Source organism: Peromyscus leucopus, chromosome 17 (genome assembly GCF_004664715.2).
Source record: "Peromyscus leucopus breed LL Stock chromosome 17, UCI_PerLeu_2.1, whole genome shotgun sequence".
NCBI lineage: Eukaryota > Metazoa > Chordata > Mammalia > Rodentia > Cricetidae > Peromyscus > Peromyscus leucopus.
The window spans coordinates 35298930-35315390 of NC_051077.1; the positions used below are offsets into that span (position 1 = coordinate 35298930).

The 16461-nt window shown below is 33.8% G+C and overlaps 1 long non-coding RNA gene across 1 annotated transcript in view; it reads right to left on the reverse strand.

The window, feature by feature from the left end:
- The window catches only part of LOC114699819, a 1576032-nt gene that overhangs the window by 1460214 nt on the left and 99357 nt on the right, over positions 1 to 16461 (reverse strand). The window lies entirely within an intron of this gene.

Below are 16461 nucleotides of genomic sequence, written 5' to 3' on the forward strand. Positions count from 1 at the left end.
TCAGTATTTTTCTCTCCATCTTTTCTCTTTCATACAGGCAATTTTACTTACCATGGAATATTACAGTATACACTTTCTTAGTTGATAGTTTATGCCTGGATTCCTCTTTTGCATTATTTGCTCATATTTCATATTTGCTTCATTTTATAGGGATCACTCATGTATCATTTGTGGAGCATGAATTTATATTTTTAAAGCTTGGCTTGGTTATATTTATATTTAATTGTCTAAATATTGATGCATTTAGCTAAAATATTTTAGTTACCTTTGTGTTATGAAATTTTTTGAGGAAAATTCAAATACTTTTCACAAGCCTTCATTGTTTTGTTCACTTGTATTAATATGGTTGCATATAAATATCTTCTGTGTATTCAGTTCAGAATGCAAAACAGATTTCATAGTAGCAATTTGATGTCTTTACATTATGTTCATGATGAACATAGTCAGGTACAATAGACTAAATATTGGAAAATAATGATAATCCAAACTATTAGTGAAGATTAGCCAGCATCTGGTGCAACTTTGGACCTATGTTTTCTGATTTCTTTTGAAAAAAAAAAAATGAAACAGAAGTATCACTTGCTATATGTGAGAGCCCATGTACAAATCCTCGGATTTAAGCCTCTTTCCCTCACCTGCTCAAGTCTAATATTCCAACTTCTGTAGGCAGATTCCCCACCTTATAATTTAGACTGCTTCATAATCAAGAACCCCTGAGCCTGAGTACCTCAGCTTGGTTTATCTTTATGTGATAAACTTCTCAATCCATCAATGCTGTATGCCTGGTTTGTTCATATGAAGATGCTCAAAGCAGGGACCAATGTAGAACTATCTTCAAAAATTAGGCTAAAAGTTAATCACAATTTAAGACATACTGATTTAATTACCTTTATCTTTGCCATTTAATATTATATGTAAGATTTCATGATACAACATATTAGGTTGTGCTACAGTGGATTAAATGTTCTACTATATGCAATTATAAGTTTCATCTCATAGTAGTTTTATGTAATTTGTCATTATAGATCAAAAATGATTATTGTTTTACAACTTCTTGGAAGTTCATTCATTGTAATTCCATAATATTCAAAATTCCTTTCGGAGTGTTTTGCTTTAAAATAATTTATTTAGATGCACTTGTGCACACACCTTAAAAGATCTAAAAACATAGATTTTTTTTGTATCTAATTTTGACTTGCTTTAAATATTAATAAATATTATCTACTCTTATCTGCTGCTAAGTTTTACAGAGGGGATGTTGTTATCACATAGACTATAAGTCAACAGACAAATGACAGATCATGGATAGACATGTAATTTTGTTACATAGGGTTTTATTTGTATAGTTTCATGTTTCAAATGCAGAATTTTTTGTGTTTACTTTGCTTTTTGTGGTTGTATTTTTGAGACAGGGAGACAGGGTTTCTCTATGTAGCCCTGGCTCCTGGCTGTCCTGTAACTTACTCTGTAGACCAGGCTGGCTTCAACTTCAGAGATCTGCCTATCTCTGCCTCCCAAATTCTGGGGTTAAAGACAAGTGCCACCACCACCTGACTTGTGTTTACTTTGCATTAGCAGTACACATATCTATTATTTACTTGCTTGATTTTGATTATTTTTACTTGTATCAATATTATTAGCAAATTGTGATTTAATCTCTTTTTGCTTGCTGTACTTCCAATTTCTGACTTGTTTGCCACTTTCAGAAAAGATTTAGGAAAGGATCATGACTTAGAATCTTTTATCTTGTGCTTAAAATGATATTTCTATTATATTAATGTTAATACTACTGAGTAAATTTTTGAGTTTATAATTTAAGATTTAATACTATGGGGCTAGAGAGATGGCTCAGCAGGTAAGAGCACTTGCTGCTCCTCCAGATGACCCAGGTTTGATTCCCAGCACCCACATGGCAGCTCACGACTGTCTCTAATGCCATTTACTGGGCAATCCAAAACCCCCTTCTGACCTCTGTGGATTCTGCATGCACATGGTACAGAGACATACATGCAGGTAAAAGGTCTATACACAAAAAGTTTAAAATAAAAAGAAATTTAAATAGATTTAACACTCAAAGAGTTTGTTAAATAACATGTTTGAATTCACGATTATTATCAATTTCACACAATGTTAATGATGCTGCAAAATAATACTTTACTGTAAAGTAATTGATACTTACAGATGATACAGAACTATGTATCCACATTGCCCACATACTAAGGGTGATCCTCTTGTCTCAGCTTCTTAATGCCTCTGCTTCTTGAATGCTTAGAATATGCATATGAACCCATTCATACAGCGTGGATGATCTCTTTTACACCTTATGTACCAGATAGTGTTGAAGATTCTTGAAATCTATGAACTACTTAAAATCTTACAAAAGTCTATGATGAATTTATTGGTTTTATCCAAATGCAAGATGATGATATCAAGTACAAGGAGATTAAATGAAGTTCCCACGTCAAATGCTAGGTTGGGATACATTCTCATGATAAACTAATAGTCTTAACTTTCAGACACTTTCTTATAGTTATGAAATAGTTACTAATTTAATCTTTTTTTATTATAACTATAATTTGGATTCTAGCCATTGGTTGTAATGTAAAGGTATGTCTACTATGAGATGTGGTATGAGATATGGAGCTAGTTGTTGTTGGTGAACACCTTTAATCCCAGCACTCCAGAGGCAGAGGCAGGCAGATTTCTGTAAGTTCAAGAACATCCTGGTGTACAGAATGTGTTCCAGATCAATCAGAGAGAGAGAGGGGGGTGTTAAATTTTAATCCATGAAAGTGCAACCATCTATACAGCAGAAACAACTCAAATAATGAAACAATTCTGATTTCTTCTCTCTGTAGAGTACAATTGTATTTAAATTGCTGAGGTGTTCTGAAGGTATGGTTAACTTCAGATTTTTTTTTCCCAACTCTTAGTTTCTGTGAAAGTTCACTGTGATTGAGTCTACAGTCAAATCATAGTAAGTACATTTAGGGACTACATAAATAGCCTCCTTTAGGGAAAATAGGAAGAAACAAAATTAGAACACAAATCCTATGGTTATTCTCAAACTATTCCCAAGTAACTCATGTCAGAACTACCTCACTAGCACACTCATTGCATGAAACACATAAAGCTAATCCTTTCAGCTTGCTGACATTTCCAATATTTTAATTGGGATGCCACTCCCTTATTATACTTCACTTCAGGGACTCAATGGTATGAAGGAACATTGTAAATAGAATAGCCCTCAGGCCAGTTCCTCTACTGTGCTCAGATGATAACTGATAAACGTGCTTGTCAGAATTATTTATTTTAAGCTACCTTCTTTCTTCTTTTCTCCTCTTTTGTTTAAATGCTAAATTATCTCCTTTAGTTAGTTGATATATAATTATTAAGTTTTAGGTATTGTGCTACTTAATATTAGCTAAATCATATGTTGTAAAAAGTCAAGTTATAAAAGGTAGTTAATTCTACAAAGACACAAAGATAATTTTTTTAGATTATCTTAATCCAATTTTTTTAACTTGTATTCAATGATTGTAAAATGAATCTTGAAAGGACACTGATGCTGTGGGATGTCTTTCCGTATGCTGTGAATATGTGTTGCTCTAATTGGTTGATAAATAATATGCTGATTGGCCAGTAGCCAGGCAGGAAGTATAGGCAGGGCAAGCAGAGAGGAGAATTCTGGGAAGAGGACACAGACACATAGGAAGCCAGACACAGAGGAAGCAAGATGACAAGGCAGAACTGAGAAAAGGTACCAAGCCACATGGCTAAACATAAATAAGAATTATGGGTTAAATTAAGTGTAAAAGCTAGTCAGTAATAATCCTGAGCTAATGGCTGAGCCATTATAATTAATATAAGCTTCTGAGTGATTATTTTATAAGCAGTTGAGGGATTGTGCAGCTGGGCGGGTCACAGAAAAACTTCCACCTACACAATGATGCCTTGATAAGAAATTCTTTGGTTACCTTAAATTCTGTTGCACCATTATGAACTCTCTGGGTTTTCTAGTACAAGAACACACTGTGTTGCTTAAAATATGAAATAAGTGAGATAAAGTAAAAGAAGATAAAGAACAAAAATTCAAGAGAAACAACTTTGAAACTTCTTTATAACACAAAAAATGAAAACACAAACAAATTTAAATTAGATAAATTTAATGATTAAAATTCTTTATTAATAGTGTTTTATAAAAATGCCATGTGTACACAAATCAAAACAAAGATGACATATGACAGTAAATGATGAACTGAAATTAAAATATATTCAAAGACAACACAGTTCATGACATGTGTATGGAAAAACACAAAATAGTATTTGAAACACAACTAACCATGAGATTGAAAGCAAATCATATTTCATAAGGAAAACAATGTGTAGACTATTTTATTTCCCCAAAGTAAAATCCTAAATAACTATGATTCCATGTTACATTGTGACAAATATGAGTGATAACATAATGTGAAATAATCTCTGAAGTTTAAGTTACAGAATCTTTAACAAAGTTTAAACAAAATATCAAGGAAATGCTATATTTTCAAGACAAAAATGACCACCCTAAGGAAGTACAAAACAAAGCAAGCATGGGCTGAAAAATATAAAATTCAACATGAAGGCAAGGGTCTGAGGCTTGGACCACAGAGGAAGAGCATGCGGCAAGTACAGGTGGGGAATGGATCAGGTTCTGAAAGACTTAAATTTGGGGTGTCACATATTGTCCAGTGGTGAAAGCATGTCAAACACCCAGGCTTTGAATGAAACCAACGCTATGCACCTGTAATTAAAAGGGGAAAGGATTATTGACAATCATGAGGAGAGCTCTTGCAAATTCTCTTTGACGCAGAAAGGACAGTAACTGAGGACACCTGAAAACGAACCAAAGTGTCATTCTAAAACTAAAAGGAAACTCTTTAAATTTCATAACTAGAAGATGACTAAGAAAATATTGCCCCCACCTTTTCATTTTCAATATTAAAATTTGGAAATGAGGGAAAGACGGAGAATAAAAATTGTCACATGTCTAAAATCACACAGGGTAGCAGACAAAGATAGAAATTCTTTAGGATTGGTGCTGAAATATTATGAATAATTGTACCCTAATAACAATAACAAAAGAGAGTTTGAAGGGACATATATTTCATGGCTGAATAATGATGGTTCTAAAACAGCAAGTTACTAAACAATAATCCCAGTGCCAAGTATGTGGTATGTCCACATAAGCTGTTGGTGAGTGAGACCTCACAGGTACCAAACACAACGTACGTTCTATAAAAAGGCCTGTTTCTATATTATATTTATTGTTTTATTATATTTTAATCATGTGTATGTATATGCACATATCACTGTGTGGGTATGTGCATGTGAATGCAGACACCCGAGGATGCAAAATTGTTAGTCTCCCTGAGACTGCAGTTAGAAGCTTTTTAGACCTGCCACTGTGTTGTAATTCAAACTCTAGGGCCTCTGCAAGAAGAATAAGACTCTTATCTACAGAACCATGTCTTTAGCTCTCTCTCAGTTCTGGCTCTTGCCAGTACTCTTAGTTTAGTCTTAGTCCACCAGAAATAGACAATAGAGCCACATTGCTGGAGATCCTAAGTCTCTTGGTAGCAAAATATAGAACTAACCTTGAAGCTTCCTCCTTGCTGACTACATTTAGTAGCACCAGAATATACTATACATGTTTCTGGGGAAGAAAAGTCATCAATGATCTTACTCATCTGTGAATCCAGTGAACATTAACACCAATCTTCCAAGCAAGACATATCCACACGTGTAATGATATAATGAAAGTTAGGGGGGCAGCCAAGCAGTCACTGATTGTATGTGGGGTATAAACCACAAAACATAATCCATACATAGTACTCTAAACCCCAGTCAAAAAAAATGTATGTTTGGGGACTTCATAAGCCCTAGAGGAGTACTTAATACCATTGATTAACTAAATTGATAGAGCTTCAAGCTAATTTTTAAATACATATGTTTATACTGGCAAACAAAATCCACTGTCAGCATTTATCAGAGAGAAAAATCTGTTTGAAGTAGATGGAAGTTAATGTCATTGGCTACCTTATATTCCCAGCACTGACTGAAGGAAAATGTGTGTGGCCCCTTTCCTTACTGACAAACTATTGACTATCAAGATTGTGGGAGAGGAGTAAACATTGTTTTCAGTTTGGTGCTCACAAGTGAGCCCAACAGACTTCACTGGAGAGTTACATACTTGTGGTTTTGCAGACAGTCCAAATGAAATCCAGTGGGCCACAAAACAAAACATAAATATAAGAATATGGGAAGAGAATTTTAGGAAACAATGGAGGCCAACTGGGATAGAAGAGAGACAAGAAAATGTGGCACAGGAATAATCAGAACATACTATATGAATGTATTTAATTTTTTAAGCAACAGACTCAATTACTAAAACCATATTGTGATACCATGTACTATTAGCAGATCATTTTTATGGGTTTGGAGAGATGACACAGCATTTAAGAGCACCTTTGTTCTTGCAAAGGATTTACGTTTGGTCCCCAGTATACACAATGGTATACAACCATATGTAACTACTACCTTCATGGAATCTAGTGCCTTTTCTGACCCTTATAGGTACCAGCATACAGGCATACAGGTAAAGCTTAAATATACATAAATATTAGAAATAAATTAACTGAATTATGTTTGAGTTCTATCCTAGACTTTGGTTTGACTTGAACATCTCAAGTACAAGTAACATAGATAGAAAGTTTAAAGTTTTCTACCAAATTAAGATATGGATAAAACATGAAAATAAATAAAGAGATAAAATTGTAGAACAAGGAATGGTAGTAAAGGTTAAACATGTTTATACATGACATAATCCAACAACCTGGAAAGCTTGGAGGCCAGGGGGTAATTGTGAATTAATGTGAAGTTTGGTTTATTATAGTAGTTCAACAAGTCCCTTTCTTAAAATAACAAAAAAAGAAAAGGAGTAATGTACAATTTATGATAATGTTTACTACATATTGTTAACTGTCAATAAGTGGAGACGTTCATAGAAAAAGATATGTAATCTAAGGATTATTGTTATAAGTTGTATACTGTGTACAGTGAAATCAAACTGAGGCCCTAGGACTCCATGCCTCTCTTATCCATTCAGAATACTAAAATAATTCAAATGAAGGATAACACTCTGAATTGGAGGAAAGACCCCAAACATACTTCTTTAAAATAATAAATTGTAAATGTATAACTAAGGTGCAAATTTTTAGTAGTTCCCCATTCTAGGTATGTAGAGTATACTTTAGCAAGTAGAGTATACTTCATTTCATCAAGCAAAATATGTGTGTGTACATTTGTGAGGATGAAGATAACACACACACACACACACACACACACACACACACACACAGAAAGAATCCATAGGAGAAGGCAAAAAAAACTCCAATTATATCTAAATGCAACAGCTCTAGTAAAAGAAAAATGCACCTGCCCATTCAGAAAATAAGTCCAGATAGAGGATGTTGGTGACGGAATATTCAAAGGTAGAACAGGTGCAGAAGGAGGATTCATAAAGGTGATGACTAGATCACAATGATGACCAACAACTCTATAGTGTATTTGTCAAGAAGTAAATTGTTCCATGGGTGCCACTTGTATATTAATCTCTGAACTTCAGAGAACATTAGAAATATTGGAGGGGCAGATGACTAAGACAACACTGAAACTTTAAAAATTAGAATTGAGGAAGACCTACACACATTGTACTAAAGCCAGATTAGTAAGCATCACAATGTTGGAATATCATCTAACACAATATTTCAAAACATAATATGTTCTCATTTGTTCAAGAATGATTGAGCTAATAATTCATTTCCTGTTCTACACTATAGTTTAAGTAGTTTAATATCTAGTGAAATTAGTGACACCCATTACACTTTAGCCTCAAAACCACATGCCAACTAGTGCCAATTAAAAGTGAGCACTGAGGAAAATGATTATGAAACACAGACTTTCAGAAACTACCATATGGATAAAATTAAAGATATAATCTTTACCAAAACCATGCTCTTAAGCCAAGTTCAATATTAGTGCAAAAAATGGGAATTATTCAAAGAATGAAATACAGATATTAAGAAGTAGGTACTCTAGTGTAAAGAACAGGCAAGTGACGTGCTTGCCAGCTGAGCTGCACCACTTCCCAGAGTCTGTTCTCTGGGACTTACTCCAAGGCCCTTCCCCTCCTACCTCATCAACCACCACTGCTTCTGGGCCCTGCTCCCAACTCTAGCAGAATCCCACTGGCAGATTACAGACCAGACTAGTTTTAGGAGCAGGCTTCACTAGCTCAGGTACAGGCCACACCAGTTAGAAGAACTAGTTCAGACCACAGCAGTCAGAAAAGCAGGCCATACCAGTCAGAACAGAATACTCCCAATGCATCAAAGGCCAAACTAATCACCAGAGTGCCAGCTCCCAGCTTGGTCAGAGACTTCCTCATAGAACAGAGGTCATAATGGTCACTAGAAATTCTAACCACAAGTAATAGAAGTCCAAAAAGGAAACAAATCAATGAATAAAACCCAAAGATGGGAAACACACACACACACATACACACACACACACACACACACACACACACTACCACTACCACCACCACCACCAATACCACCACCAACACGAACAAAATATCAGAAATTAACAGTTATTGGTTATTAATAATCATCAATGTCAATGGAGTAAATTAGCTAATAAAAAGACACAGGATAACAGAATGGATAGGAAACATCAGAAGAACAAAAAGGAAATAGAAACTAATGAATAACACACCCATCCAACAAAGACAAAATCAGAAACTAGGACCTAGACCTATAATCATCCCCAAAATGGGTGCCGACATGCCAGTATAAGAACAAAATCTTCAAGAGCCAATAGCCAGGGAAATACAGCACCAACAAAACCCAGCTTTCCTATGATATCAAAGTTCAAGTATTTCAAGGCTACTGAAACACAAGAAAATGACCTTAAAATAACTTTATGAAGATGATAGCGATATTAAAAGAAAATATGAAAAAGTCCCTTAAAGAAATAAAGGAAAGGATAACCAAAAATTGGAAAAAATCAATAATTCTTATTAGAATACCAGGAAAAACAACCCAGAAAACAAAACAAGTGAGCAAACAAACAAACAAACAAAAAACAAAAACAAAAACAAACCAAACCAAAACAAAACAAAAACAGATGAAGGAAACATTTCAAGATCTGAAAATCAAATTGGGAGTAATAAAGAAAGCACCAACTGAGAAAATTTTAGAAATGAAAAATCTGGGTAAAAGAACAGGAATTACAGAGGCAAACATCACCAATAGAATACAAGAGATGGCAGAGAGAATATCAGGCATTGAAGATACAAGAGAAAAAATAAATTGTTTGATCAAAGAAAATGTTAGTCATCAAAAACTCCTAACACAAAACATCCAGAAAATCTGGGACACTATGGAAAGACCAACCCTAAAAATAATAGGAATAGAAGAGGAAAAGAATTACACCTGGGAAACCCAGAGAATATAGTTAACAAATTCATAGAAAAAAATGTTCCTAACCTAAAGAGGGACATATCTACAATGACAAAATAAGCTTACCGCAACTAAATAGATTGAATCAGAAAAGAAAATACCCATGCTACAAAATAATTAAAAGACAAAGCATAGAGAACAAAGAAAGAATATTAAAAACTAAAAGGAAAAAGTCCAAGTAACATAGAAAGCCAGACCTATTAGAACTACACTGATTCTCAATGGAGACCCTAACAGCTAGAAAAGCCTAGACTGATGTCTTGCAGACTCTAAGATACAACTAATGCTAGCCCATACTATATACACAGCAAAATTTTCTATCACCAGAGAAAACGATATATTTTCATGACAAAGTCAATTTACACAATATCTACACATAAATTCAGTCCTACAGAAAGTACTAGAAGGAAAACTCCAACCAAAGGTATTTAACTACACACATGAAAACACAGGCAACAGACAATCTCATACCAACAAAACCAAAAGAAGGAAAACACACACACCAACAGACACCCCCCTACACCAGCACTACCACTACAATCACCACCACCACCAACAACAACAACAACAATAGAATAACAGATATTAATAACAAAATTACTGGTCATTATTATCCCTCAATATCAATACACTCAATTAGCTAATAAAAAAAATCACAGGCTAACAGAATGGATAGGAAACAGGATCCATTCTTCTGCTGCATATAAGAAACACAGATCAACATCAAAGATAGGCATTACCTCAGAGTAAAGATTTGGAAATAGATTTTCCAATAAAATGGATCTAAGAATCAAGCTGATGTAGCTATCCTAATATCTAACAAAATAGATTTCAAATAAAATTAATCAAAAGAGACAGATAAGGAAATTTAATACTCATTAAAGGAAAAATCCAACAAGATGATATCTCAATTATCAATATCTATGCCCCAAACACAAGGCCCCCACATTTGTAAATGAAATACTACTAAAGCTTAAATCATACATTGAACCCCACACATTAATATTGAGATACTTCAACATCCCACTTTCACAAATGCATGGATGATCCAGACAGAAACTAAACAGAAAAATATTGAAAATAAGTATTATGGTTCAAATGAACCAAATAGATATCTACAGAACATTTCTCCCAAACAAAAAGGAACATACTTTCTTCTTAGCACCTCATAGAACCTTGTCCAAAATTGACTATATACTTGTCCATAAAACAAGTCCCAATAGCCAGGGAAAATTCAACACCCTTTCATGGTTAAAGTCTTGAAGAGATCAGGGATATAAGAAACATACCCAAACATAATAGAGGCAATATACAGCAAGCCTATAGCCAATATCATATTAAATGGAGAGAAACTCAAAGCAATTCCACTCAAAAAGGAAAAATATAAGGCTGCCCACTCTCTCCATATCTACTCAATCTAGTACTTGAAGTTTTAATTAGAGCAATTAGAGAACTAAAGGAAATCAAGGAGATTTATATTCAAAAAGAAGATGTTAAAGTAACATTATTCACAGACCATATAATATTATACATTAAGGATCCAAAAATTTTTATCAGGGAACTCCTACAGCTGAAAAAAAACTTTAGTGAAGTGGCTGGATACAAGATAAACTCAAAATCAGTAGCCCTCCTCTATACAAATGATAAAAATGTAGAGGAAGAAATCAGGGAATCAACACACATTACAATAGCCTCTAATAATATAAAATATTTATGTGTAACTCTAACCAAACAAGTGAAAGACCTGTATGAGAAGAAATTCAAATCTTTTAAGAAATAAATTGGAGAACTTCAAACATGGACTGATCTTCCATGCTCATAGATCAATCAGTAGGATTAACAAAGTAAAACAACCATCTTAACAAAAGCAATCTACAGATTCAATATAATCCCCCTTAAAATTCCAACACAGTTCTTTATAGACTTGAAAGAAGAATATTCAACTTCATATGGAAAAATTAGGATAGCTAAAACAATCATGTACAATAAAGGAACTTCTGGAGATATCACCCTCCCTAATTCCAAGCTCTACTACAGAGCTATAGTAATAAAAACAGCATTGTATTGGCATAAAAATAACCAGTTGGATCAATGGAATCAAATGAAAGATCTAGATGTAAACCCACCTTTGTGGTCACATGACTTTTAATACAGAAGCCAAAATTATACAATGGAAAAAGAGTGCATTTTCCATGTCAGCATATAGAGGGCAAATAGATTCATATCTATCAACATGAACAAAATCAAGTCAAAGTTAATCAGAGACCTCAACATAAATCCAGATACACTGTACTTGATATAAAAGGCAGTAGGAAGTCGGCTTGAACACTTTGGCACAGGAGACAACTTGCTGAACAGAACATCAATAATACAGACACTAAGATCTATAATTAATAATTTGGGCCTAATTAAACTGAAAATCTTTGGTATAGCAAAGAACACTGTCAATAGGTTAAAACAGTAGCCTACAGAGTAGGAAAAGATTAATAAGGGAATGAATATTAATTTTCATATGCTATCCATTACATGGATTTGATGAACAGTTTTTGGGCTCCACTATTCACCAGGATTCAAGACTTTCAATTCTTGAAAGACCAGTTCAAATAAACATGAGTATCAAAAACTTTCTTTAAATGATAATTGTTCATTGACAGTATTTTTTACATGTGAATGCAAACTATTTGAACACAGTTAATTTGTACTCAAATTTTTCCCCACCAAACTCCAAAGATACTTTTTCAGTAAGTAAGGTATATGGGTATTTTTCTAATATACATATATATATATATATATATATATATATATATATATGACAGTATAATATATACAAAAAACATATATTCAAATACATGATCATGTTATTTCATATACTAACAATAACAAAACAGTAAACTTATTGAATGCATTATTGATTCAGAATGAACTAGATGACTCAGATCATCTTTCAGTTTTATGCCATTGTAATTTTTATGAAGAATTACATCTATCAATGGCATTTCAAAGTTAATTGATCATACAATACATAAAAGGATATTTTTGAAATAGGTATTTATGGTTTTGGAAATAATGTATGCCTGGAATAATGTTCACGATTTTAATAATTCACTTTCATGTTCTACTACAATGTGCTACTAGCATTCAAACTAATATGTACATAGACAATATAGACACATAAACAGGATGACACACTATGAGCATTTCACCACATTCACAACCAATATTTAACAGCCTTTAATAAATAAACCTAAATAAAAATACAAGTATTTCTTGTACATAGTCTCTTGTTTGTAATTTTTTATCTCTGGAAGTGAGTAACTTTGTTAATATTAAGATTGCCTTACATTAAAAGGAAATGGAAATACACTCAATCTGTTTACATGACTTCAATTGGATTATCTAAATCTCAGACCTTGGGAAGCTCATTATATAAAGTGCTAGCTGTTCAAACATGAGGAACAGACTTTGGTTTTCTGGCATTCACACTAGAAATTATAACAAATTTATAAAAAGAATTACAACAAATTATAACCAAAAAATATCACAAAACAAAACAAAACAAAAAAACTAAGGGAAAAAAAACAATAAGAACAACAAAACAACAAGCTAAGTGAACAAGTACTTAGGAGGCACAAACAGCAAATCTCTATGACTAGAGAAATTCAAAGGTTGTGAATATGAAGATAATTCTTTAAAAATCTATCAACTATATCTCCTAATATTGTTTTTTTAATCAATTTTAGTCTTAATTATTAACAGTTGTATAGTTAGAATCTTTACTTCAAATTACTTGCAGTTTGTATCCTGGATGTTGCTGCATATTTATCACTAAAATGAGATGTATTTGAAATGTTTGCTGAACTTTTTAAAATAAAGACCATTTTTGACTAGGAATGTGGTGAGATTTCTCAGTGGATAAAAACACTTGACACTAAGCCTGCTGACCTGGGGTTGCTCCCCAGAAGTCACATGGTGGAGAGAGAGAGACAATTGCATCCCACAAGTTGTTCTCTTATCTCCACATGTGATTATTGAAACATGCATGTGTACAACCACACCCCACACACACACCCACAGGTGTAAGCACACCCATGTTCACACATACAAGTAAAATTGCTGGACTGAACTATTTAACACATATATTCTGGTTGTTTATCCCTAATATGATCTCCTTTTAAATATCCTTTTCTTTCTTAAATTATTTTAGTGATGGTAGAAATGACTTCTCTAAACTGGATAATTATGTATTGTTAGCACTGAACTTCGTCCATGACATATGCTGTCTCCTAAATTAATACAGAAAAAAAATACTCTAACTTTTCTTCACCTCCTGTCTTACAAGTGTTCTTTCACAAAATCTCTCATGGTTGTCAATGAAGTCCAAAGTTTTGCTCCCTCTAAGTATCATTTGTAATGTGCTTCATTTGCTTTCTTCCAGCCCTGACTCTCATTACACTTTTGATCAACGAATGTTCTATATGATTACTGTACTATAAATGAAGAACTCACCCTGAAAACTTCTTTTATGGGGAGTATAACAATTTATAAACAAAATGATTTCAGTAAGACTTTATTTTCAGTGGCATCGGAAGAAAGGGTAGAATTCAGAGCTCTCCAAATATCTCTTGAGTATAACTCTGAATTTTATTACTCAGCTTTCAAAATCCCCCTTGAATGCTGATATGACATCATGTCAGTCAATTGGTAATTTATTCTCCTCCTGTCTGTCTTGTGTATTTCTGTTTTTAGGGCCTTTTGACATTTACGGTGTTGTGTTATAATGGTGAGATCTTGCTGATCCCTTGAGCTGGCTCTTCCATAGTCTAGAGAATGAGGCACTTCAATCTGCACTCTTTTAACACAGGGATGCATTGAGAGTGTTATAAATCAATATAGCATGCAACAAAAATTTTAAACTCGTGTAGAATAGAAATAGCTTGTTTTGAAAGTCATGTCTTTGAGATGCGTAACCTATGTAGAGAGTGTTAAACTGCCTCCTGGACAGTAATCTCACACTTAACCTTCAACAGTGCTTTCATATTATGAAGACAAAAATTGCTCTGCTGTACTCTTGTTTGTATTTATGATCTCTTATTCAGACTTTGTTCTTCATTCTTATATTATTATTCTATATTTAGATGCTCTCTAGCTATAGTTATAACATAATTAGCTCCAGAATTTTTGCTTGTTTTGTTTTGAATGATTTGGTTAGACAATTTCTTGATTATCATTGTCGTCTGTCTTCCATTCTTGACTTGTGAATTACCAGGGTCTTTAGTTAACTTTCCTCACAATTGCCTAAAGACCATCTTTCTTTCTGTTGTTCATTATTTTTTTTTCCAGCTCTGACTCATCTTAAGGCCAAGAAGAATAAGGAAGCCTGGGCCTTCTTTCTCATGCAGAGTGTATGTCCACTGCCATTGTTACCATGATGGCTTCTTTTTTGTAGGTATAATCACCATTGCCATCATCTTCATCATGGTCATCATCATCCCTTTTTTATCCTCCTTCCTTCTCTTCTCTTTGTCCTTCCTCTTCCCAGTTCTTCCTCCTCCTCCTTTTATTTTTTATTTTTTTTTTATTTTTTTGCCTGTGCTGTGCTCTGCTGTGAGTTGAATCCAAACCCTGACAAGTGCTGAACTAAGAGCCTGGAAATGAGGGAACAGAGTGAAGGTCTTCTGCTGCATGTAGTTCTGGTGAGGGCAACTGGGTTCTGCTCTCTTTTACATTTGACTACATTAGAGGCCTGTGATCATCACTATCTTGTGTTTTTCTGTCTGTCTTTTGGGAGGAAGCCAAATATGCTGGTGTTTTCTTATTGACCCTGGACAATTCTATATTACAGGATTACAAAAGAACTAGCATTGTTATGTTTTACTGTGTTGTTACGTCATGGTATGTTCTCAATCCTTTAAAGTCTCTCTGAATTCTGTAGTCTCAATGCTTGCAACATCTTTACAACTGATGTTTTTTCAGGAGTGTCACAGAAGTATCACTGGTATTTCCTTCTGTAAAACTAAAGCTCATTTAACTTGGTGTCATTCTGTTAATATGATTTGCACATAGCAAAAGATAATGCTTAAAAGCCCCTTTAAGCAATGGTTATTGCAAATTTTATCCCTTTTTGTGATTAACTAAAATTATGATGTGATACAATTTGATTTCAATTAAATTAAATTGAGATTTGAATGCAATGATAATAATGGCAGTAATATGTAACTGTCTATGCAGAAGCAGTTTCTAGAATGAAATAAATACCCTCAGATCAAGACAGTAAAGGGATTGTTACAAAGAATTGAGTACCTAAATTGAAACTGAGAACAAATGTATCCTGACTTGCAACAAGTCTGTGCTAGTCACTTTCCATCTCTGCAAAGCTCCATGTTGTGGAAATGCATGGCTTGCTCTTCAGATTCATTCCAAAACAAATTTCTTTGATGTGAACTCTCTTTCCACCAGGACTTCTTATGCTGCTCTTCTAAACTTAAACATAGAATTCTCAATTTCCCATAAAAATGACCTGCTCTGAGAGAGAACTCCATCAGCGTTTGGTTGATATATTTCCATTTAATACAAATAACAATTACCTTAAGATTTAGCAAAGGATATAATTAATAAATTCATTACCAAACTCCCTGTCCAGGTGTTCCTGTTATGTCACCAGTCCCCATTTCCACATGCACATTAGTAAAATATATGGTGACTGTGCTTTCCACAGGGACCACAAATATTGCTAATATTCACATTTCGTCACTATTTCCAATTATCCAGTATTATTTTTTCTTCTGCAAACAGGATATATAACAGAATATAAGAATCACTCAACCTTTGGAATATTACATGCAGGCACTACATGTGAGTTAAAATGAAGAAGCAAGTCTGATTTCTTCTTGTTGGTTTT